The sequence below is a fragment of the Camponotus vicinus genome, unplaced genomic scaffold (genome assembly GCF_025532165.1).
Source record: "Camponotus vicinus isolate PSW18456_S1 unplaced genomic scaffold, iyCamVici1.0 SCAF_5, whole genome shotgun sequence".
Taxonomy (NCBI): domain Eukaryota; kingdom Metazoa; phylum Arthropoda; class Insecta; order Hymenoptera; family Formicidae; genus Camponotus; species Camponotus vicinus.
This window is the reverse complement of record NW_028141977.1, coordinates 14645940-14670459: the sequence shown is the minus strand read 5'-3', so window position 1 is coordinate 14670459 and position 24520 is coordinate 14645940. Positions and strand designations below refer to the sequence as shown.

Genomic DNA, 24520 nt, shown 5'->3' with positions numbered 1-24520 from the left:
CGTCAGTTTCTATATTTATTATAATGTCTGGATCCCCCTATAGGTTGCGCTAGATTTTTCTCCTATAATGTGCAGTAATATAAGTATATTAATCATCGAGTAATTGATAATGTTATTAGTCATAGAAAAAGAAAAATAATAATGGTAACATATTTCACCTACTCTCATATTTACGTATTCATTATAAATTTTCATAATAAATTGACATATTGTTCTGAATAAATTTATTCAAATAAAATTTTTCTATTCTGTTAATAAATAAGTTTTTTGTAATATTAATTATAATAGTGATTTTTTCGAAAAATTGATTGTGATAAAAAAAAGTTTAATTATTTTCAATAAAATATGTAATCATAATGACATTTTAGCAATGTGCAAGGACAAAGTTCTTTTTCTTCAGGTATAAATTTGCATATATATCTAGAATTAAAAATAGAACAATCGAACATTAAAATGTATCCACTCGTTTTTTTGAATAAAATTAGAATATTTCTTTTTCTTTCATTAAAATGTCTTTTCAATTTCACGATATCTTTTTATAATAAATTCAATCATGAATAAATAGTTTTTATAAAACAATATATAAGACAAAATGATCGCAGTCTACTCGCACAAAGTGCTGTATCAACAAACTTGCCACAAGAACTAGTCATGTAAAGCTGTGTGAATAAAGTTGATCAATCTTTTGTTTGAGTCGTATCTTCATTATTGACAACGCCTGACTGAGATCAAACCTACCTACACGGTGTACAGAAGGAATAATGCGCCTACGGCGCAATCTGCCTTGTCTGTTATAACACATGCTTTCATAATAAGATATTGTAAATTTATTATTTCATAAAATATTGTCCTTTATGTTGAGAACAAATAAAGCTCCCTCTCGCATTTTCCTCTTTTTGTAGAAATTGTATTTTGTAGATACATAAAATAAATATTCTCTCTTTCTCTCTCTCTTTTTTATATATAATTATTTCTTTTAATAAAATAAAAGTTTAGCATCTTTTTTATCTAATAAACAAATATTATAATTTATTTGAAAAGCTGTTGGATATTTGTGTTAATAATAATATCAAATAATTGTTCTTATATAAAATAGACTTATTAAAAAAATTTATTGTATAATTTATAATAATATATTGTATTATATAAAAACTGAAAAAAACTAAAGAAATGTGAAAAAACTAAATATAAATATTTATATTTTTGTTTTTAAACTAATGTTTTTAATGTTTAATGATTGCTGCACTCGTTTTTTTTAAAAATGGCTAATAACTTTTAAAGAAATGTTTCATAATTACGAAAAAATTGCCATTTTAGATGAGATGTACTTGAAAATTTTTTAGTATATCAGAATCTATATATCAGCATCCTTCTTTTTTCATTTGACAAGATGATAAATCATGTTGTATTTTACATCAAATTTCTTATTTTTGTTGCTGAGGATTTTATCTGAGCTTTATATTACCTATTGTTCGAGTAATAATAACAAAGTTTGATATAAAATCGAGAAAAATGCATCAAAGACAAATAAATGTACAAAATATTTTCAGAATAACTTTTCTCATAAAATAACGTTCTTTAAAATAACATTCTTTTTCTTGATGGAGCAACATGACTTGATCAAAAAGAACTCCACTTTTTTTTTTTTTTAGAAAAATACAGAATTGTATGAGGAAGAAAATTATGTCATTCTAAGAAAAATTTCTTTTCAGAAATATCTCAAACTTCTTGAGTCTATAATGAAATGTATTTAGTACAATTGGAAGAAGATACGTAAAGATATGTAAAGAATAAGTTCATAAAAGAAAATCACTGATGACGCAGGCATGAGGAAGTTACGTGCTGTACTGTTATTTTTACGAGTTTTTGCACAATCTTCTTGTCAAAGTAAAATTATGAAACATTTAGTACATTTAGTACGTTTTTGATATAAAAATGTTATTGCATTTTTAAAGAGATCGATAAATAAATGAAAATATTTTTATATTATCTCATAATCAGTATTTTTCCTATGAGTGATAAATTGTTTCTAAAGAGTAAATAAATAATATGTATTCTTTTTGAATAAAATATGTTTTGAAGAGTTAAATAAAAAATTTTTGGTCTTTAAAAAATGAAACAATATGCCACCCTCGAATAAAATTGAATTTATTTGTAATTCATACATGTATTAATTTGAAGAAATTAATTTTTTGTAATTCTTTTAAATTTAATTTACAATTAATTAGGTTTAGTTCGCAAATACATAAACAATAAAATCATGATTATAGATTGCTATGTAATATTTTAATTTCATTTTTTTATGTGCATATGCACTGGGATGAATATTAAAACAAAGTATCCTATATATTTCGTGCATGCACAAACAGTTTTATAGTATTACTAGGAACTGTTGGAAACGAGGATAAAACCGCAAAAATTCATGCAAACCACAAGATATGATTATGGAGACGGCGTAAAGCTGATAAAAAACGTAACAATTTACACGCTCGCTTCATGCGAACGATCTATTAACCCATTTAGTTTTACGCGTAAAAATAGATTATAAAACAAAAAATATAATAATAATTTTATTTCTTCATTATAAATTGTATTATTTCGGCACTGTAAAATTATTTTAATGATTTTTTCACGCGATATTTTTTAAAATAAAAATAATTTATTATATATACAAGTATATACGAGTAAAATTGACATTAGAGAACCATTACGAATAAAGAGATTAATGACTTGCACCGACAGAAACAAATCGTCTCTTGAATAGCATGAATTTCCATTTATATAGTCTTCCAAAGACCTTAATTTATAGTTTTAGCATATTCAGAATTAGAATCGATGTTTTGTGTAATCCAAAGTTGGTAATTGTAATAACTTTTCGCAATATTTCAAAAAACATATATATCTTTTTTTTTGCATCATATGTTCTAATTAGCACATTAATTACATATTTGTAGAAATATTAGCTATATATATTATAATAGCTATATATATTATAAATGTATAAGTATAATATTAATAATATTTCAAGAGTTTATTTATTATTTTTTTTATTATTTTTCATATTCTTTCAATGTTCTCATATATACATATATTTCTCCAAGAATATATTTGTCACCCGCGCGCGCATACTTTAGTATTTTATTATAAAAATTCTGATTGTAATCGACTTGATCGATAGCTATTAACAATTTCAATTAAATTTATTAACAATTTCAATTAAAAATATTTTACACAAAGTTATTTTTAAAGTAATTAAAGTAGTTATTTTTAAAGTAATTAAATTTGCAAGAGATGTTTCTGTTAGAAAATATATTAAATAAAAAATATTTTGTGAGAAACATATACTTCTTTCAAATTAAAAAATATCAATATATTAATTAAAAAAATAAAATATTAAAAAAATTCAGAACCATAAATACAATCGAAAGTTTCGAAAAATCACCCACGAATATTCGGTGTAGATTTTAAACAAAAACGATTAGAAAATAAAAAAGAAAATTGTTACTTGATACTTTCTAAAAAAAGATAAGAATTCCTCTCTCATATAGAACAATATAGCATCAGATTGAACAACGCACGTTTGGGATCTTCTGACGAGTTTCATCAACGATTGGGCAAGAACGTGTGTCTTGTGTTACGATCAAAGGATAGTGGCAAGATGAGAAAACGGTAAAAAAAAGTATTATAGATAGTAGGAGTTGCCCTACTATGTTATCCCTCCTCGACGATCTCACAGCATCCACCCGCTCCAAAAATCAATACGTACCGCGTTACGACGAATTATTCGGAAAGTGTAAGAAGAAAATAGATCCAATAGATATAAGTGCTAATAGAGAGCTGAGTTAAAATTACAAAAATTACGTTAAAATTACAAAAATTGATACATGTGATTGTTTCCAAATTAGAAGTATAATTTTTCTATTGCTTTTTTTTTATTTTTTATTTTAAAAGTATTTTTTGTTAAAAGTATTTTTTTTCAAATAAGTACTTAATAGAAAAATTATATAATTTCCAAAACATTCTTTTTGAGTATACGTAACTGTTTATAAACTATTTAAATTTTGATCTATAAATAAAAACCCCTAAAATATAAAAATGTAAAACAAATATTTACGTAAAAAGAATACTTGGATATAGAATACTTGAAGAATACTTGAATATTAACTTTTCTATTAAATATAACCATATTCTTATATATATATACATACTATATATATATTAATTTACATATGTAAATAATTATAAATATATTTAAGCATTGCTAAAACATTATACATATGTGTGTGTGTGTGTGTGTGCGTGTGTATGTTTATTTGCAGATAATATTTATTCCTATTAACTTAAGTTAAATAATGCAGATGTGATGTGATGTGTGTGTGTGTGTGTGTGTGTGTGTGTGTGTGTGTGTGTGTGTGTGTGTGTGTGTGTGTGTGTGTGTGTGTGTGAGACAAGTATTCTTATTTTATTCTTTTATAAATTATAATTATGGTTATAGTGATCACAATATTAATTATAGCGATATGTATTGATTATATTTTTTCGGTACTCACGATGCTCGATCGCGATTGTGACATGCCATACATACAGCTGCACATAATACATAGAACTACTCAATAAACGTGAGAATCATAGAGACCACTGTATCAACTTCCGCTTCCATTAGAACTGGTCCGGTTCCGAGATTCCGATATTATATCACAATAGCCATATTTGATTTGCGTAGTACGAACTCGGAATTTCGAAATTGGATCGCACGACGCGTTCTACTTGCCATTTGCAACACTCGCAAACATCATCTGTCTTTGTTTTAACTTTCGGTGAGCAACAAGGATGAAATGATACTGCGAGCGTTGTGAACGTCAATACGTGGAACATAATGGAATTGGAGTGAACTTACACTCTACTGTATGCGCGTCGCGCGGTTAGTGTCGGCGTCGAGATACTTGTGTTGCAAATGTAACAAAATATGATTACATGACCAAGTACAGTAAGTGTCGAGAAAACAAGAGTTCATCAGTTCATTGATGTATAGTTAATCGCTAGAATTAAAACTATATTACAATACAATATTACGGTTGTGAGGATCACCTATTCCATTGTATTCGAATTACGCTTTTTTATTGAGAATGAATATTGTCTGCAAGTAAGAGCAGTATACGTAAATAAATAAATAACTATAGTACTGGGAGTACCGAAAAAAGTATCGGGCGTCTATCGTATCATAAAGTAAAGTGTTAAATATAAATCCAAATATATGTATAATGTATCGAGTTGATACGACTGTGCGACAGTTTCGTCGAAAGTGAACTCTGCGCGACTGTAGCTCTAGGCATCGTTAAAGTAAGTATTAATAAAATTATCAAGAAATTCAATTATCGAGAATAAATATCGCTCTAGGCAAAAGTGCAGTATCGACGGTGCCAAAAAAGATATCGAATAGAATGTTGTATTAAAAAAAAAATACAATACATTACATCGGTAATAAAATAATTCCGCGTAATAATAATAACTTTAAATATTGTTAAATAGATAAATATTCGATGTATAAATCACCACTTTTTAAATGGAGATTCTTTGCTTTATTGTCTATAGAATCACATAAATTGTTTTCCGCTTTAGATTTTACAGCTATGTGTATAACCATTGCATTCATGATTATTTAAAAAAATAAGAGGATAATTTTTTCGAACATATTCAGTTTTTGAGCTTCAAAAATACAACAAAATATGAGTTTTTGAAAATATTTATGGTCGGAAAATATTTAATAAAAATATTTAAAAATATTTAAATAAATTACAAACACTTTTTACGCATTATATTACACGAAGATATATAAATTAAACCACTAACAAGAAATAGGTAATTAATTTTGTAAAAAATAAATAAGTTATGAATTGCTTACCTTGTTCCGCTACTACCTCAGGCCTGCGCCTCCTTTCTTGTTCATTCTTTGCTGCATCTTTGCTAGCACTCACATGACACTCATTTGTGGAAACACGTTAATTATACGCGCACTAATCAACAAGATATGACAAACTCCCGGCATTTATATGGCACTCCCATCTCACGCAACATGCTCTTTATGATATGTATATACATACATATATTGTTATTTCTATTGTTAATGAATAGTATACACTTTTAGGGCAATTGTACTATATTTTATGTTTTATGTTACAAAATATATGTGAGAATAAATATATAATTTAAAATAAAAGATAAATATTCGTAAGCTGCACAATATTAACGAAATATAGTTAGATCTGTCAACTAACAGATTTTCATCAAACAAATATATAGATTTTAAGCAAGTAAATATATTAGCTAGGTAGATTTTAATCAAATAAATTTTACGAAATACGCGTTTTGACAAATTACGATGATGTACGGACGTCAAATTTATGAGATGTGCGGTTGATAAATATTAAAACGCGAGATTAATAGCGACAATATTAATTAAATATGACGCAATGTTGTTCGATCAGAATCAGTCTATCCATTCTCGTAATATTCTGTTAATGATTGAAAAAGTTGAAAATGACAGCTTCTCGTCCTAATGCTGCGCGATATTCGACTCAAATTAATGACTAGATGATGTGATGTTTTGTTTGAAAACATGAAATTAAAATTTAATGCGTGCGCGGTATATTTCCAAATGTAAATCTTGCGACATAAATATATTGTTAATAAGCAGTCGATACATCACGGATTTCCGATATGAATATTCGATTCGGTGAGCGATATGTATTACTCCATTTATTTCGATCTAGAAAGTAAGTAAATTATATCTTAATTGACGAAAAATATAAAACATGAAATATATTCGTACTTAGTATTAAAAAAATAATTATCATCCTAAATACTGGAATAAAATGATAATTGTAATCTTTCATCTACATGTTTGCAAATCTTTAATCGTAAAAATTAATCGGTTGCGTGAAATTTCATAATTTACAATCAAAAGAAATGATCGAATCTTCTAATACTTGTCGCGACTACGTTTAAAAGAATACTGATGATCAGTACTACTACCTTCTCGTTTTTCTTCCATTTTTCCCTCTCTCTCCTTCTCTCTCTTTGAGTTTCGTTAGGTGAATAACAAAGCCTAGGTATGTAAACAATAGCGCGTTATACGCGTGTAAGAAACAAACGTTGTAAATTCAAGGTGATAATATATTTTTTAAATTCATGTTTCTGAAATTAATAGTTTTCTTAATCAGTGACAATTTTTAGATGCGTGAATATACTCTGCAAGAAACAAAAAATAAATATTTTAAATTTTTATTATTTTAAACCATCACCGAAACATGATAATTTAGAATAGTGTACAATGTGATAGTTTATAAAAATTTAAGTCGTTTATTTCTCTTCCTCTCTCCCCCCTCTTTTATTTCTTATGAAAAATATTAATGTTCACAAATTTTTTCAATTAAAAAAAATATTAATTACAAATGTCTTCTTCGAATAACACTACTTTGCAATATTTTAACTTTGCATAATCTCTAATTCTATTTACTCAATGTTCAAGACATTATAAATTTAAAAAAGTATATTGATCTTAATTTTAATAACTTTTGTAACTGTTGTACATCTAATATATTCTTAATCATCGCACGGTATACGCGACGTTTGTTTCTTATAGCGCGCTACTATTTACATGCCGTGACCTTACCATTTACGCAGCTAGGCTCGAACAAGAAAGTGAGCCGTTCAGTGTCGTATTATCTCTCAAAATATAAGCATGACAAATATTAGAAAAGCTGATCTTCTTCTTTACAATTAGTTCCGCGATTAATTGATTTCCATTATTAATATCCCGTAACGGTTTCCACGCACACGTAACAAGAAATTACAATTTTTTAATTATTTTTTACCTTAATATATTGATAATAATAATTATTTCTTTAATATTAGAGTTTAATGATATTTTGTATCGGGCTTTGAAATTTTTACGAATTCTCAAATATAATTTATACCTATTTTTCGAAAGAGTACGTGGAATAGTACATAAATCTGAATAATTTAAATAATAAAGAATATTATATCAATCGTATATTAATAATATATTTATTTCGTAAAATTTGTGCGTATCGTAAAATGTGTTCGCGAAATATATCCCGTATGTAATATTAAATTTTAATTTTATATTTTCTAATACATTAGGTTTAATTAATCATTAACTTAACTCGAATAATATCGCGCGATTAAAATGAAAAATCGTCAATATTATTTAAGTTTTTTTATCATTTTAACAAAGTATTCACGTGTACAGGATTAACTCCGATTGAGCGATATTGCAACACGTTTTAATTAACAAGTACAGTTATTAATTTCATATTTTGATATTTCCGATATTATGATATATTATTAATATCGTATTCTAATATTTATCAATCCCTCACCGTGAATTCGATGTTGGTACATTGTCATAATTTGTGAAAACGCGTATTTCGCGAATTCGTTCGATCGATATTTATTATGTAAATAATCAGCAAAAACGATGATATATTTTCATATATTTTATTTCATATATTTTATATTTGTTTTCAATTTTAACTCCTTTGTTTATTCACATTTACGTCATAATATAAGATAGTAATCGTTTTAAAATAAAAGCGTATACTGTTCATTAATAACAGAAGTAGCATTACAGCAGCGAGTATCGCGTGAATTTTAATAACGCATTTCATAAATTATACAAGAAAATTAACCTTTGATAGATTTGCAAAATAAAACAAGAAGCAAGAAAAACATTTTATTATATACAAAAGTTATATATATATGCACTACTTTTTAACATAATCGCCATCTGAATTGAAGAGACGTATGAGGAGACGTATGAATTGAGGAATCGTAGAGACACAAACTTTCGCATGCCCTCATCAAAGTGCGAGCGCACCGTTCACGGTACCAAAAAATATAAATAACTTTCATATAAGTAACTTTTATGTATAATAAAATGTTTTTCCTGATTCTTGTTTTATTATATTTTGCAAGCTCATCAGAGGTTGATTTTCGAGCTAGTTTCATGTTATTCCGCTATCGCATAATAAAGTGCTATATATGATTGTCTTATTTTAATGATTAATGCGAGCACGATAATGTTTTCATAAATCAGTGTGAGTGTTCTGAAGAAGCAGCAAACATGAGGAGGAGGTATAACGCGACGGCGGAGTAAGGTGACCGTAAGGTGAGCGCGATATTATTTACTATTTGTAATCTATTATACTTGTAAGATTTTACTTGCCTCTTTATCTCTGCAATGATAATTTATATATTTTACAATTTTTGTATAATATAAAACATAAAACATATTTTAATTTTCATTTTAAAATACTAAAAATATCTAAAAAAATATTTTTAACAATTTTGATATATATGCATATATGCAAATCTAATTATACATATTATATAAATAATTAAAGTAATTATAATCTTAAATAATATTGAGATATTTTATATATATATAATATATATATATTTTTTGTTGTTTAATGTTTATAATAATTTGTTTTTTTATATATAAATAATAAATATTTTAAAAATTGTTTTTCAGATTTTTTTCATATAGATTTTTTATTAAATATCTGTTTAGAAAACGAATGAAAACTTTTCAATTTCGCGCAGTAATTATTTTTTTGAATTATTGATTATTTTACAATGCTTTAATTTAAATCTCTTTCTATTTTATAGATCAATGTGTACTACAACTTCGCTGTAGGGCATCGTATCAGTGAGTTGTTAAATTTTTCAAATTGTTAATTTTTTTTTAATCTTGAGGCAATACATCTATATAGTATCAGCAATAAAAGTTTTTGATAATTATTTATAAATTTTTATAAATTGTTTCTGCATTTGATATGTCTTAGATTATTATTTATATCCAATTAATTATTATTATATTGAAAGAAAATTAAAAATTTATATTAATAAGAATATTATGAAAGAATATATTTTATAGATCTATTGCATCGAAATAATTTGTCAAGAGTTAGAAAAGAAAGTCCGGAAGAGCTTTGTATATTTCAAAATATTTGAAATATTATACGCACATGTATTATGTACATACATATACATGGTTATAAATTTCTAGCGATCATCTCTGTGTTTTGCATCAAAAATATTATAAATATTATGGCACTCTTTAAAATCTATAAAATCGATTTTTTATCGATCTTTAAAATTAGTAAGAAATATAATTTCTCAATATTCGAAGATTGAAAAAATTCTCTTAGGCAAAATGTTCGCGCGCTTTTAAATTAATGCTTAAAAATTCGTATCGCGATTATATGTGTAATTGATAAATATAAAAGACAGACAATAACATTTTCGCATAATATATAGTTTTTGATGGTTATACACGAACGATACGAGAAAGTTGGAAGCGAAATGCATTGCTGATAAATTGTGAAGTAAAATAAACAAGTAAGCACTCATTGCCGACGTTCCAATTTCAGTAGGCACAAAAATCTCGCGGAATTGAAAAATCGAGAGATAAAACCAATATTCGATATATATATATATATATATTTATTTATTTCAATCTCCGATGAAAACTAATTGTAGGTCATTTCAGTACAATTCAAATGATTCATTGTGTAACGCATTTACGCTTTCTGCTCACCCCACTGATCTTATCTGTCAGAAATTATCATATACCTTTTATCGTAAAGATAGAAAATTGTTGGCATGTGTCACACCATTTTCATCCCTCAAATGATATCTCTGTTTTGTATTATTTATATGTATATCCATTTAAATATAATATATTTTAAATATAATATATTTAAATATAATATATTTAAATACAATATATTTTATATCATATATTTTTTTCAACAAAAAACATTTACTTATAAAAATGATATTAGTCTTAGAGAATAAATAATTCAACTTTCTATCTTTTATCTATATTTTAGAAATATTAAGAAATAAATATATAAAATTGACATTTATGTGAGTATGTGGAAATACATATTTATTATTAACAGTTTGATGAAAATCAAAATAAAAAAATTTCAAGAATATGTATAAATAATAAAACATTTTAGTCTTTTTCCCTTTCTTTCTCATTCTTTGATTAATTTTTTGATAGCATTTTCATTAAGCAATAATAAATTAAATTGAATAAATTGGGTAAATTGAACATTTTATAGATTACAATTTATTATTTAACTGTAATTACATACAATGATTGAGTCACATTATCACAACACATAATGTCAACTTATTTTTTACTTTTAAATTCCCTCTGGTTTCATCCATTCTAATTTTCTAGAGATGTATGTACCTATGTATACGAAACCACAAACAAGCTCTCAAACCATAAATGCAGCCCTTTCTGTTTCCCACGTAATAATATTGTATCGTATCGAATCTTCATTTCCTTCTTTATCTTTTAAAAATAAATAATATTGTCTAATTACACAATACAACTCCAAACATATACTAAATTAATGTTGAGATATCGTTCATGCTTTTCTATAAATATGAGAAAAATAATATAATGAAGTCTTTTATTTTATCGTAATCTCTTTCTCTCTTATATTTTAAAAAATATGTATGATATTTTCTCAAGCAAATAATATCGAGAAAAATTAAATATATAAAATTATATAAAATTGTCACATATTAAAAAAAGAAAAAAAAAAGAAAGGATTGATCTTATTTTTTGGTTTTGTGTATCCGGGACAGCGCGTACGCAGATCCCGACTACCAAAAATTGTGCGCTCGACATACCCACGTTAGGAGTATTCGCAAGGGTCAGCCTCACCGTAGTGCAATGGCAAGGCCTCGCCCAGGAGGAACCGCCTTTATGATCACGGTATCCTCCGCGCCAAGTAAGTTATAGAGAAATGCCCTCGGGATTCGGTTTTAATTTACCTCGTGATTGTTTTTCATATACGAGAAACGTTTTAATGATCGACGTCCTCTAGCGGTTGCGAAACGATGCATTATTATCGCGTTGGTATAAACAAAAAGAGCTGCATAGCAACGATTCAGCCGTCAATGATGCCTTAGAAAAGAACTGTTTGTATATGTTAGTTTCTATACAAATAATTAGAGATGCCACATAAAAGTTTTTACATCGGAAAAGAATATAACATCCATTTTATTAAATTTAAGATGCTGATAAAAATAATATAAAATATGTACGGTTTACATATTTATTGCAACTAATATTCTCATGTATATTATAGAAAGATATATCATAAAAATCTAATAATTTGAATAATTTCTAATATAAATATATTACACAGAAAGAAAATCTAATTAATTTCTATAAACTTGCTCTTTTCTTTTCTTACGATAATTTTTTTAATTAAATAAGAATAGAGTTCTTTAAATTAACTAAGAAAATTTTTAGAGACAAGATAATTTTATCTACACTGAAAAAAAAATTCTGGGTAAATCTATGAGATGCATTTAGTAATGCATTTTTTGAAATATTTAGTTTTTATCATCAAGTATGATAATAATAACAAAATATTTAGTAATAGTTATAAACATTTTCTAAAAATAGTTATAAATATTTTACGTTTAATTGAGTTCCCTAAATATTAAAAATAATTAAATAATTTCGTCTTAATCACCTATACGTTTAGTTGAAACTATTTCACCACAGCGGTGGGTAACATTTATCAAGTTTGGATTATTATAACCAAGCCTTTTTTTCAGTGTACATTGTTTAATTTATATATGCTCGATATTTACGTGACATTATATCTGAAGAATTCTTCGTCTTTTATAATTTTCGTGGACAAGCTTACGCCATTATGTAAAATAATAAATATATTACAGTGTTTTCAAGTTTTCTAAAAGAATTTTCCTATTGCATTTTTGAATTCTTTTGAGCACTATTTTTATAATACAAACGATAAACAATTTACTCTCAAAATTTACGTTGTGCGGTTTAACAAACGAATTTTTCAAACAACAAAGTAAACATAGAGCAATTGCGAGTCAGATCATTTCGTAGCTGGTTCTGTATAATTGAGCCAGATAAATAAATAACCAGATAAATAAATAAATGAAGTCGAAAGCTGCGACGTAGGACGATACGCAGCGAGGAGAAAATAAAAATGTGACGTGCTCGATATGCTATAAATACTTAAGAGCTGCCATACTTTTTATATCAACTAGAGTTTATTTGTGTCCTATCTCAAGTACGACAAATATAGAGAATGAAATCCTTCTTCCTTTTACATCGTATTTCATGTAAATTTGTTCTTATTCTAACAGAAAGTGTAGAATAATTTTTAAGTTGGCATTGTCAACGAAATGCAGAGATTATTATTTATGATCAATCGTTTAGAAAGTTTGGTGTGCAATAATTTAATCATATAGTAATATCGATTATTTCATATAACGTATTTTATTTACGATGATAATTAATGCACGAAGAATTAATATAAGAAGATAAATTCAGCATTTCTGAGCAGATACACATGTAGATACACCATCCGGAACTTTAATCATTTTTTCACATTTTGAAAATGTGGACCTAACAAGAGTTATACTAAGGAATTCAACCGTGTGAAGCTGCCAATATGCAATCAATATGTCATATAACTGCTTAAGAATGATTCTCCAATAGACCGAGACGATAGGATCGAGTTCTCTTGAGAAAGCTTCTCCAGTTTTCATTCGATGCCGCGATAGCAAAAGCCTCGTTAGTTTCAACCATCGCAATTTCGTCCGAAAGTCTGGATTGGATTTTTTTGACCTTCATATAAAGAAAAGTTCGTCGAAGAATGGCACGAAAAAGATTTGAAAAAAAGGAAAAATATTTTCAAAAAATATATCGTTTACAATACAATGTTTTTTTTTAAGTAAAGAGTAAATTATATTTTTCACTAAAATCAAAAAGAAATATATATTTAAATACATAATTAAAAGAATATAATTAAAATAATATAAAAGAAATTTTTAATTTTTTAATATCTTAAATCGATATATTTAATAGTGACGAAAACAAATAAATAACATGTGTACCTGATAGCAATACAAGTATAATCCTAGTATTGACAGCAATCTATAGGAAGCTTATCTTTTTGATTGATACTATAAACACAGACATTAATTTCAAAAACGCACGAAAATGGGGTCATCTAACGCGAATCATGTCCGTCGAATGCAAAAGTATTCATTAGTTGATCGCGCGATTATTTTGCAAAAAGGAAAATGGGAGATAACTTTGCGATAATCCGCGGCTTGCGTGCACTTAACGAAAGTAACGAAACAAATATATCCGTTGGATTGCGATTTCGTGCACGAGCGTGACCTTGAGATACGTTATAATGAATATGCTTAGACATTCGAGTCGAAGGTGGCGAGGTGTCTCCATTATATTCAGTTTTGCCTGGCGGCCAGTATCTTTACTGTGTAACAAATACAGAGCATTTGCGTAATAGCAGATCGAAAGCCAACAAGGTCAGTGCTTCACATTTGTGTTATTCGTAAAATAATATTTGTTTTAGAGAGGTCAGGTGCAAAATAATTCACAAGATGCAAAATATATACGTTTACTTCAAATTTCTTTTTAAATTAAATTATTTAAACAAACAACACTTTCTGATATATAAAATATAGGATATATATAATAGAGAATATAAATATATAATATAAAAAGAATTCTTAATAATATTCAGTTTATTGCATTATTTAGTATTAATTATTATATTATAATACCTGTGTTTTTTGCTCCAAAAAAATATATATAATTTAAAAAAGAACGAAATATTATCACAAATTTAACTAAAATTGTTTATTTAATTATTTCCTTTTTCGCATTATAATATATACGACAAGAAACACGCTTTATTGCATCGATTTTACTTGATTTCATTCTATGTGTCATAAATTCGCATTGTGAGTTATGAAATATAGCCTTTCTATTGAATCGCAGTATGTATGTTTCTGTGTATAAATCTGTGATACTAAATCCCGCTTCATCGTATTATCAAATCGATATTGCGGATTAAAAGCTCGATTCGTATTTCCATTTTCGAGTTTATTTGTGTCAGAGCGATATACAGGGTGTCCCGAAACTAACGCTTGATATTTTAAAGGCAGATTCTCTGGCCAATTTAAAAACGATTTTTCCTCAGCGAAAATATCGAGGGAGATCATTATTTTTTGCATATTCCCAATTTTTGTCATCATGTATCTTTCTAACTAAGCCTTAAATTAAAATTCTATTAAAGTAAACTCTACCTAAAATTAACTAAAGAGAATGTGACTTTATTAATATTTTATTCCCATAAGCCTTAGTTTGCGAAAAACCCTTTATTTTCAATTGTTTATAACTCGAAAACTATTAGTGCCGCGACATTTTCGCTGAGGAAAAATCGTTTTCAAATTGGCCAGAGAATCTGCCTTTAAAATATCAAGCGTTAGTTTCGGGACACCCTGTATATAAAATAATATTCCAATACATTCTAAATTCGCGTATCGATGCACATTTATGTCTGTTTCACTCGCAAGAGAATTTCCCACTTTCAATTTTATATATTTATGATTTTTTATATTTCATATATTTTCTCAGGATTTAATAATTACGAATCATTTTGTAAATTTTCGTGTATGTGTAAAAACATACAATATTAATAATTTTTTAAATATATTTATTTTTATCTCTTTTCTCTTTTTCTTTCTTCATTCTCATCATTTCATTTTCATTCAATTTGCTCTTATAACGTATTATGTTTAGAATCAATATATCACGTCACGAATGTTATTCTTTAATCATACAATTTTTTGGCGAAATGTGTACATCGTCTTCTTGTCGCAGAGTGCAGAGTGAATTTCAGCCGACTCGATTCTTAGAATGAAATATATGAATGATAATATTAAGTCGTGTCAACATTGAAAAATCTGATATGTTGAGATATGGGAAAAGGCTACATCTTCTCATTATCAAACGTGCCGCGCATTCGTAAAGTTTCAAAGGAAAGCGCATTCGCAATTAGAATAAAACCGTTAACAATTCGTCTCTTATACACTCTATACATTAGCCCTTACAGGATATTGATTTATCGACGATTTGATGAAATGTTTGTGGCTATCAAGGAAAGGGAAAGGGGCAGACATTATATGGTCACCCACGTAGCTCGGTTACCGTCACGCTCTTACGATCAGGCGGCAATGTGAGAACGGTTTTCGTTGCGTAAATACGTGAACGACGTATAAAGTTGGTATACAGAGAGAAGCCCGCGTTATTTTTCGCAAAAATTCAGATGACAAAGGGTGCACCGTACACTCTTCCACCTCGTGAAAACGTGATAACGAAGCCGGTCAAAATTCGCGACAAGCATTGTTGATCATGATGCGCGTCCGACATGTAGAGTTTCACATCGAAAGCACGCGATGTCACACTAATCGTGCACCGCAATGCCATATGTCAAGCAATAGTTTTACTAGTTGCAGAGCTAGTTATCGAGAAACACTTTCTGGCAAAACTATTACAATTTTGTTATAAATTTGATGTAACTTTATATACCTTTCTTCAGTGTTTCATGTATTATGGGCAGAGTTAACACCTTTCGAGAATAGATGCACTGAAACTTCGATACTACTTGATTGTGCATCGCTTGCAATCCAACGCGCTGCCGGATACCGGTAACTTTTGACACGGTATAATATGTATATAGGAAGCACGATCGCATAAATAAATGTCACGTGTAAATGGAGATACATATATATATATATATATCGCATCGTGTTGCGCCACGTAACATGGCTATGAAATTATCACACAGCCGAGTGTATATCTATCGTGCCGATGCATCGAAGAGGGGAGGTCGGTGCAAAGAGTACTATTGCATTCCATTCTCTATTTATCATATCGGTATTGCAAACTGTATAAATAATCGACTTTAGATGTGACTGGCGCAAAAAAAATCTGTTAACTCAGCTAAAATTAACCGCTCAAGTTCTTTTCGCTGAGCAAACGAAATGTTGAAATAATTATTGCTATTAACAATGGAAATTCGGAGCGAAAAGAAAGTTCGGGAAATATTCACCGTATTTCATTCAGTAAATTCAAACAGAAATCTATTTCAGGAGGAGTGTATTATATTTGCAAAAATGTTTATAATACAATTATATAAATGTTTCTTTCTTTATATCTTCCTTCCTCTTCATTAAGATTGTATATCCGATACCAATCTTCTGGTAAATTAAACTGATGTACAGTAGTTGAAGCCGCAACTAAATATTTTCTCAGCTTTCTCTCTGTGTGAGGATGATATACATCGTTAAGATTTTAATATATCTTTTTAAAACAATGTCTGGGAGCGACGTAAAACGTGACATTGCACTGAGATAACGAACCGATAACGAAAGAAATACGAATAAGATATAAACGATAAGATATTCCATGCTGAAAAAAGAAATCAATTTTATAATTACATAACACAGATATTATAAATATACATATATGAAAATATTTCTTTTGGCAAGAATCACTTCGTCTGAAGAAATATTTAAGCTTTCCGATAATAGTTTAGAATAAATGATCCATTTACAAGTCACACTTCTTGCAACGATTATCGATAATTATCGATAATTATTTATTCAGTTTGTAAGTTAAAAAAATCTCAGGAATTAGCATAAACAGAGAGCATATAATAATACTGACGGTAATTGCAAAAGTTCATAATAATCATAACTATTGAATACAATGTGTCTTCGATCGACGATTTTTGGACTTAGATTACCGGCACAAAGGAGTGCCCAAGAATAAAGGTAAACTTGAGATGGCAGAAGGAAGGGCTCCAGCCAAGCGTATAGTGATTTCATACGGAACATCGCAAAGTGATGTCAACCATCACTTGCCATCATGCTCTGTTTCATTTAAAAATTTCCTTTCATTCTATACACTTCTATTCTACCCGCACTTTAATTCCCCGATAAAAGTCACGTCTATTGAGTGTCAAGCCGATAATCAGGCGGAACAATCATCAGGTGAATGTCGACAGACATAAAACTATCATAAGTGGCTAAAATAATTATTCCCCTAAACTAACTCAATGCACTCAAAAATTATTACAGGTAATCTTAATTATCTAATTATAAATTATTATATTTTCTGACAATCGCATTTCTCGAGTTCATAGAATCCAAAACTATCAGTGACAAAATGTGAAGAAAAAATATTATAGAATCGACACAAAACAGACAAAAAATTATAGAAAGGGCGGTATGTTCTAATCTAGCTATGTTATTTGAAGCAAATTTGATTAGCAGCTTCGGTGATTTAATCCTGCAAACTCACAGCTTTGAAAGAGCGATGTGCGTCGTCGAGCCCTTCGAGGGCGCGCTTCACGCTCTTTGGCTCTCGCCTAGGACAACGAACCAATTGTTCGTGGGGTAACGAACGTTTGCTTCGTTATGGAACATAATTGTGCCGGTCGCCACGTGCCGGAACGTGCCTTTAACTGCATTGAGAACGCTGTTAATCCGTATGTAGAAGCGCGTGTTGCGATAATCGATATCGCTAGAAAAAAAATCCAGACTTTGGTTTGAAAACTTATGTTAAGTCGCAATTCGATAAAATATTCGATAATTTTTGGATATAAAAATAAACGTAATAATAAAAAAACCTACGTTTAAATATTAAAATAAACTTCTTTCACATATAATTCTTTTGGTTCTAAGAGAAATTACCGCGTAAATATATTTATTATGAACAATTTATGAAAATACTTTTTTTGTTAAATTAATATTTTACATAATTACTATATTTCGAAAATTTTGTCGATATTTTTTTTATTATTATCAAATTATTATCCACGCTTTAAGAAAGCACGATTGTTTGTCACCGAAAGGAATTTCGGTGAGTTTAATCAGAAGACACACGTGCGAACGCTGACACGATAAAACGCCAACCTTGAGCGAAGCAACGTCGCGAATAATACGCCTGTTAACTTGCAAACGTGGCGGCAGATAACGCCCTTCCTTGCTACCATCTTCGGTTAGGTTCGAAGAACCTTCCTTTCGTAACGTTGCTACCAGTTCTTTTCCCTCACCGACCTGGCCAGTCGGGAATTAATGCACATACCTTTTCTTGACGCGTGGGAGGACATCTTGCTTAATGATATGGCGAGACTGCACCTTAGACGAAGGCACGTGAATTCTCTATTTTTGTGGTGCATGCAAATATATCGTTAGAGGCACGAAACAGGCGCATTAAAGTCAATGGAAGTGTTGCAATAAGTGTAGATAATAAGTACAGATCTCATTATGACAATAAATCTTATAATGTCAAGTAAGATGATTAAGAAAGCTAAGGTATATCTAGATAGTTAGATATTATATTTTTAAATTTGTAATCCTATTACCTATTTTTCATAGATAAAATTGTCTCTGTATTTGTAAAAGCGAGAGTTTTTTTGTAAACATTATTTATTAAAGTGAAAACTTTTTTTAATTGTGGGAAATGTTAAACGTAAGTTTATTTAAGAATATCTTTACCTACATTGTTAAACGTATCAATTAAAAATGGGACTTATACATCAAAATTATATAAGAGTATATGTACAATTATCACTGCAGTTGCCCTAGAAAAATGGAAAATGCAAGAATAGCATGTAATCGCGAAATCAATGCTACTGGTGCTCTACATAAAGCTATCATATATATGCGATATATCACGGAAATAATACCAGAAAAAGTCATCATTACTCTTCAAGGTATCCTAAATTACTCGATAAAATATTTATATTCTATCTAATCATCGAAATTTTTCACAATATGTTTTCAATTCGTTATAAGCATATATTTTTAAATTAAAAGAAAACTTTTTTTTAATAGAGCTATGTAAAACAAATGTTTAAGGAAAAAAAAAGACAGAGAACTTTTTAAAATTCACTTAAAAATTTTTTAAATATTCATAAAAATAATTAACGATGATTGTACAAATCCTCCTAGTACAAGATTTTGTCATCGTAAAATTCAAGTTATATTACATCTTTTCGTCACATATAGTATTAAATAAATAATTTTTTATGTATCAATCGTCGTGCACACCGCGTGTAAAATAATGCAATAAAATTATGTTTTTCTTCAATGTATTTCACAAATTCTTGGTCGGACAGAAACATGTATTTCCACGTTAAAGTCACACTACGTTACTCGTTACACGGAAAAGGTTAAAAGCGGCAACTAAAGTACTTTTCAAGAGCCGATGTCCAGGAAAATACCGCATTGACGTGCGACCTGGTGGCCTGGTCCTGCCAGGTACGTATCCACACATTTCCCCCCTATTCCTTTCCATGTGCAATCTCGTGCGTTTGTTGACTTCGTCGTGCTCACACGAGCATGGTCGTATGCTCATCGTCGCACCGGCGCGCAGTTCTACCTGCGATCGATAGTCTACAAGAGAACTGAAACGATTCCCGCCGCCGTGACGATATATATATATATATATATATATATATATATATATATATATATATATACTGACAACGTGACGTCATGGCGAAATAATCCTCATCGTGAAATCAAATTCGCCGGCATCGCACGATCTTTCATTCCCTGCGAAAGAAAGACAAGGACGCGCCATCGAAGAGTGAGAAATTCATTTCGATTAGTTCGTCGGACGATAAATATCTGGACGTGATAATTTTGAAATTTACATAATGTGAAAGATAATCGAGACAAAACACATGGCAAAAGTATGGCTTCAATTAATTCAACAATAAATAAAATTGTGGTTAATAATGATAAATAAATAGAACCGCATGCATATCTGACATTTATATCTGCAATTTTTTTTGAAAAAAATGTGAATGAAAATTAGAATCGCTTTGGAATATTTCGATTTAAACAGAGACTTGAAAAAAGCTGACATCAGGACGCGGTTACAGACAAGAATTAAAAGTATATGTACCGGGCAACACGCGGCGAGTCATTCGAGATCAAGGTCGTCAGGACCGCAAAGTTTCGCGTGGTTCTGAGTAAAAACTCAATATTTAAATACGAGGAAAAGAATTAAAGAGAAAGAAGTTTGCAAAGAGGTATTCGTTGAAGAGAATTGCATCGCCTCGAAGACTTAGACTTTATCTTCGGAACCTGGTAACAAGCAAAGAACATACAAGGACATGTTCAAAATCAGACCTATTGAAAACTATACACGATTTACACGAACGACAAGAGCATTATTCCACTTGACAATTCATGAATCTCATTTCACCGGGATCGAATTCCGGGAAGGTTAATTGCGCATTATGCGGAGAGTGCGGTATTAAGGATGACCTCAGACTCTACGAGTTGTACCAAACTATATGCCTTGTATTGATGTACAATGAAAGTAGTGATTTTCAATTAAAGTAGTATTCCAATAATTACCGATTTAATATATATAATTAATAATCACATAGTAAATTGTCTTTTCAGATATAATTTTAAGTTTCGTTTCTTCTAATATAATTTATGTTATATTTTAAGGTAGTTTTACTTTAAACAAAAAATATATCTCATTTATTATAAAGTATTTAAATTGTAAATGTTATTAAAGTATTAAATAATAGTATAATTAAATGTCTAATTTTAAAATAAAAATACATATATTTTCTTTAAATTAAAATATTCGTAATTCAATAGAATAAAAAATATTGCGTATTAATATAAAATATGATGGGATATATTATGCAATAAAATATAAAAAAATATATTTAAATATATTAAAAATGAATATGTATATCTATTTTCACAATCAAATATTGAATTACTATTAATCAATTTAATCAATGAATTAAAAATCATTCATGATGCTAATTTTGGTAAAAAAAATTCAATTTTATTTTATATAATATCATTTTATATAATATGATATTTATACAATATCTCTCATTTTATATAATATATAATTATAGAAATATAATTTATGAAAGGAACAGAGGAAAAAAACACTGTGCTAAAATTATATAATTAAATCAGGTGCAGTCTCAATGATTCTTGCATTCATATTTTTAGCAAAAATAATAAATCAATGCTCTATTATGTGATTTAATTTTAAACCGTGCATTAAAAAATGCAGTTGCCTTAAACCGTCATTTTCATCTCTCTCGTTTACTGACTCATATGTCTTTTTAGGAAAAATAAAATAAAACGTAAAATTTCGAATAATTGCATAAATTGATCGAGATGGTGTTATTCGATATAATAATTATTAAATTGATAATTCATAAATTAATAATTAATAAATTGATCGAGATTGTGTTGTTCGATATAATAATCAATAAAGATGTTCAATGTACATATATCAAGGTTATCGTAAGATAGGAGAAAATAAATCATGTGATTATGAAAAGTTACCTTGCTTCGCGCGCATCCGAAATCATAGCAAGAATAGGCATATGATATTTGATTCTGCCTGATCTCGGCTTCTTTGTGGATAAGCATCCATATACGGTCAAGAAACAGTTACATTTTTGTACCGCATAGTACAGTCACGAAACATTCTTGTTACCGGAAATAATAATTACCGCAACGAGAGACTGTCTACGATCGCACAAATAAACACGAAGCGGGAGAGAATTTTTTTTCGCGTGGTTCTGCTATAATTGAATAAATAGAAGTTTGCAAATAAACGACCAATTAAAGAGTATGAAGAATATTGCATCATCTGACAAACGTACGTGTCGCAAAATATGTAATATCTTTCATGACAATTATTAAACTTGTCTCATAAATCCATCACAAATGTGATAAACTTTTTGTTCTTATAAAAAATCGACGAGAAAATCGAAAATTCTCGACTTTATAAGAATTTTCTCTTACGTAAACATGTTCTCAGAGTTCAATCGAGCGGTACGATCAATAATCGTCGGTAAGGAAAATTAAAATTTAAGTTTAATGCGACATATAAGGTGTTCGATTTAAAACTAGAAGGATATAAAGCTGTATATATACATATATGTTACAGATTTTTCATATAAACTCAGTTTTTTTAATAAAAAAGATTAGCTTCTTTATAACATAAAGCACCGAATCCCTTTTCAAGCCGGTATTTTATAAGAATTTTATATGAAAACTTAGACATTTTGTAATAAAAATAAAATTTGCAAGAGATCTATAATATATAATAATACGCAGATTTATATTTATATTATTTATATATTTATATTATATATTTCTAAGGTATTAAATATGTATTATTCTTATAAAAACCGTAAAATTTCATTAACATTTTGATCAAAGGAGAACAAGAGCGAAAAGAAGAGATCGCCGGTATGACCGACGTCAAGGTACAATCGGCCGGATAATCTCGGTGAGAGCCAATCTCGCGCTTGACCGAGACGTGAGTAAATCTCACGTGCACGCGCGCGTAAATGGCATCGATCATATCGTTTCGATACGCACGCGAGATTCAAGACTCGCGCGAGAGGACCGAGACAGGAAGTCGGATACCTGTCGGCGGAGGGCGCGTTCATACCGGAATCGATAACAGCGAGGAGGGCAGCGCGGGGAGGCCAGGATGCAACCCCGACGACGATGATGCACGTCGCAGGTAAATGGGTCGCGCGACGTAAAACACGCGCGCGCACGCGCGTGCGTTCGCCACGACTCGGCGATTCATCGCAGCTCCGATTTTTGCGAAATCGCCGACGTTCCCCCGTCTTCGGTCGGCACCTTCTCGAGCCTTCCACGCGAATTGTTCTGTCATCTCTCTCTTTCCCTCTATATCAGTCGGAATTGTTATCTCGCAACTCACCTGCGTGCACCTGTGTGCCTGACAGCGCTGTTCTCCGGAAGCGGTGTCCAAAATCCGCGGGCGCGAAAAGAGATCCGGTCCGTGACACACTCGCGGTCTCGATCAAATCGCGTACATAAGAAAGGAGAAGGGGGTTGTGACGGGAGGAGAACGATAATGACAAGGGCGAAAGAAGAGGAACGGGGTGAGGAGTGAAAAAGCGATGCGCGGAAGAAGGAAACGGAGCCGAGCGAGAAGATAGACAACGACGGAGAAAAAGAGGAGATCTCGTGTCGCGGGTGAAATGAGCCAGGGGCAGAGTTTCTCTCTCGCGAAGAGCGAATTTCTTCTAATCTATAAAGCGATTGCGAATCTCTCGTGTCACGGGGAGGAAGGCGCGACGAGAGCCCGACGAGAGCACACGCGCGGCTCTCTATCGCGGCGGCATTTTCACTGAGGAAACGGCGGAGAGGAACGAGAAAGAGAGCTCTTTGCGGCGAGATCCCCCCCTCCTCCCGAGTCGGCGGAGCCCCGTTTTCGTAAACGCTCACGGACTCTGCGCGTATCGAGAACGACCGGAGCGGGATACGCATGCGCCTCCATTCACGATGGGTGCACGCGAACGCGCCGTCTCTTATCAGCGGTGAGCGTCACGTCGGTGCGGGGGTGCATTTAATCTCCCTTTCCCCTACCATCCCCTTGTGCGTGAAAGAGAGACGTGGGGTTTCGAGGGCGCTATAAAGAAAGGAGAACGCGAACGAGACAGGAGCGGAACTGATTTGTAAAATACCCTAAGTTGTAAAATATTAATTATCTTGTGTG

The 24520-nt window shown here is 30.0% G+C and overlaps 1 protein-coding gene, 1 long non-coding RNA gene and 1 other non-coding gene across 5 annotated transcripts in view; 1 reads left to right on the top strand and 2 right to left on the bottom strand.

The window, feature by feature from the left end:
• Nucleotides 1-24173, bottom strand: part of Numb (NUMB endocytic adaptor protein) — a 67606-nt gene extending 43433 nt beyond the window's left edge. For 2 of the 3 annotated variants that reach the window (XM_083100406.1, XM_083100404.1), the window contains exon 1: nt 23720-24173. The gene's annotated coding sequence lies outside the window, so the exon portion shown is untranslated. Of the gene's footprint in view, nt 1-5902; nt 6081-23719 lie in introns of those variants that run through there. The other variant, XM_083100405.1, reaches the window with a different exon arrangement.
• The window catches only part of LOC145972128 (uncharacterized), a 40854-nt gene continuing 24376 nt past the window's right edge, over nt 8043-24520 (top strand). Inside the window, exons 1-3 of the long non-coding RNA XR_014439063.1 lie at nt 8043-8119; nt 9119-9190; nt 9694-9733. This is a non-coding gene — a long non-coding RNA (uncharacterized LOC145972128). The remainder of the gene's footprint in view (nt 8120-9118; nt 9191-9693; nt 9734-24520) is intronic.
• Nucleotides 11685-11848, bottom strand: LOC145972599 (U1 spliceosomal RNA). Its single transcript, XR_014439234.1, has one exon. It is a non-coding gene; the product is annotated as a U1 spliceosomal RNA (small nuclear RNA).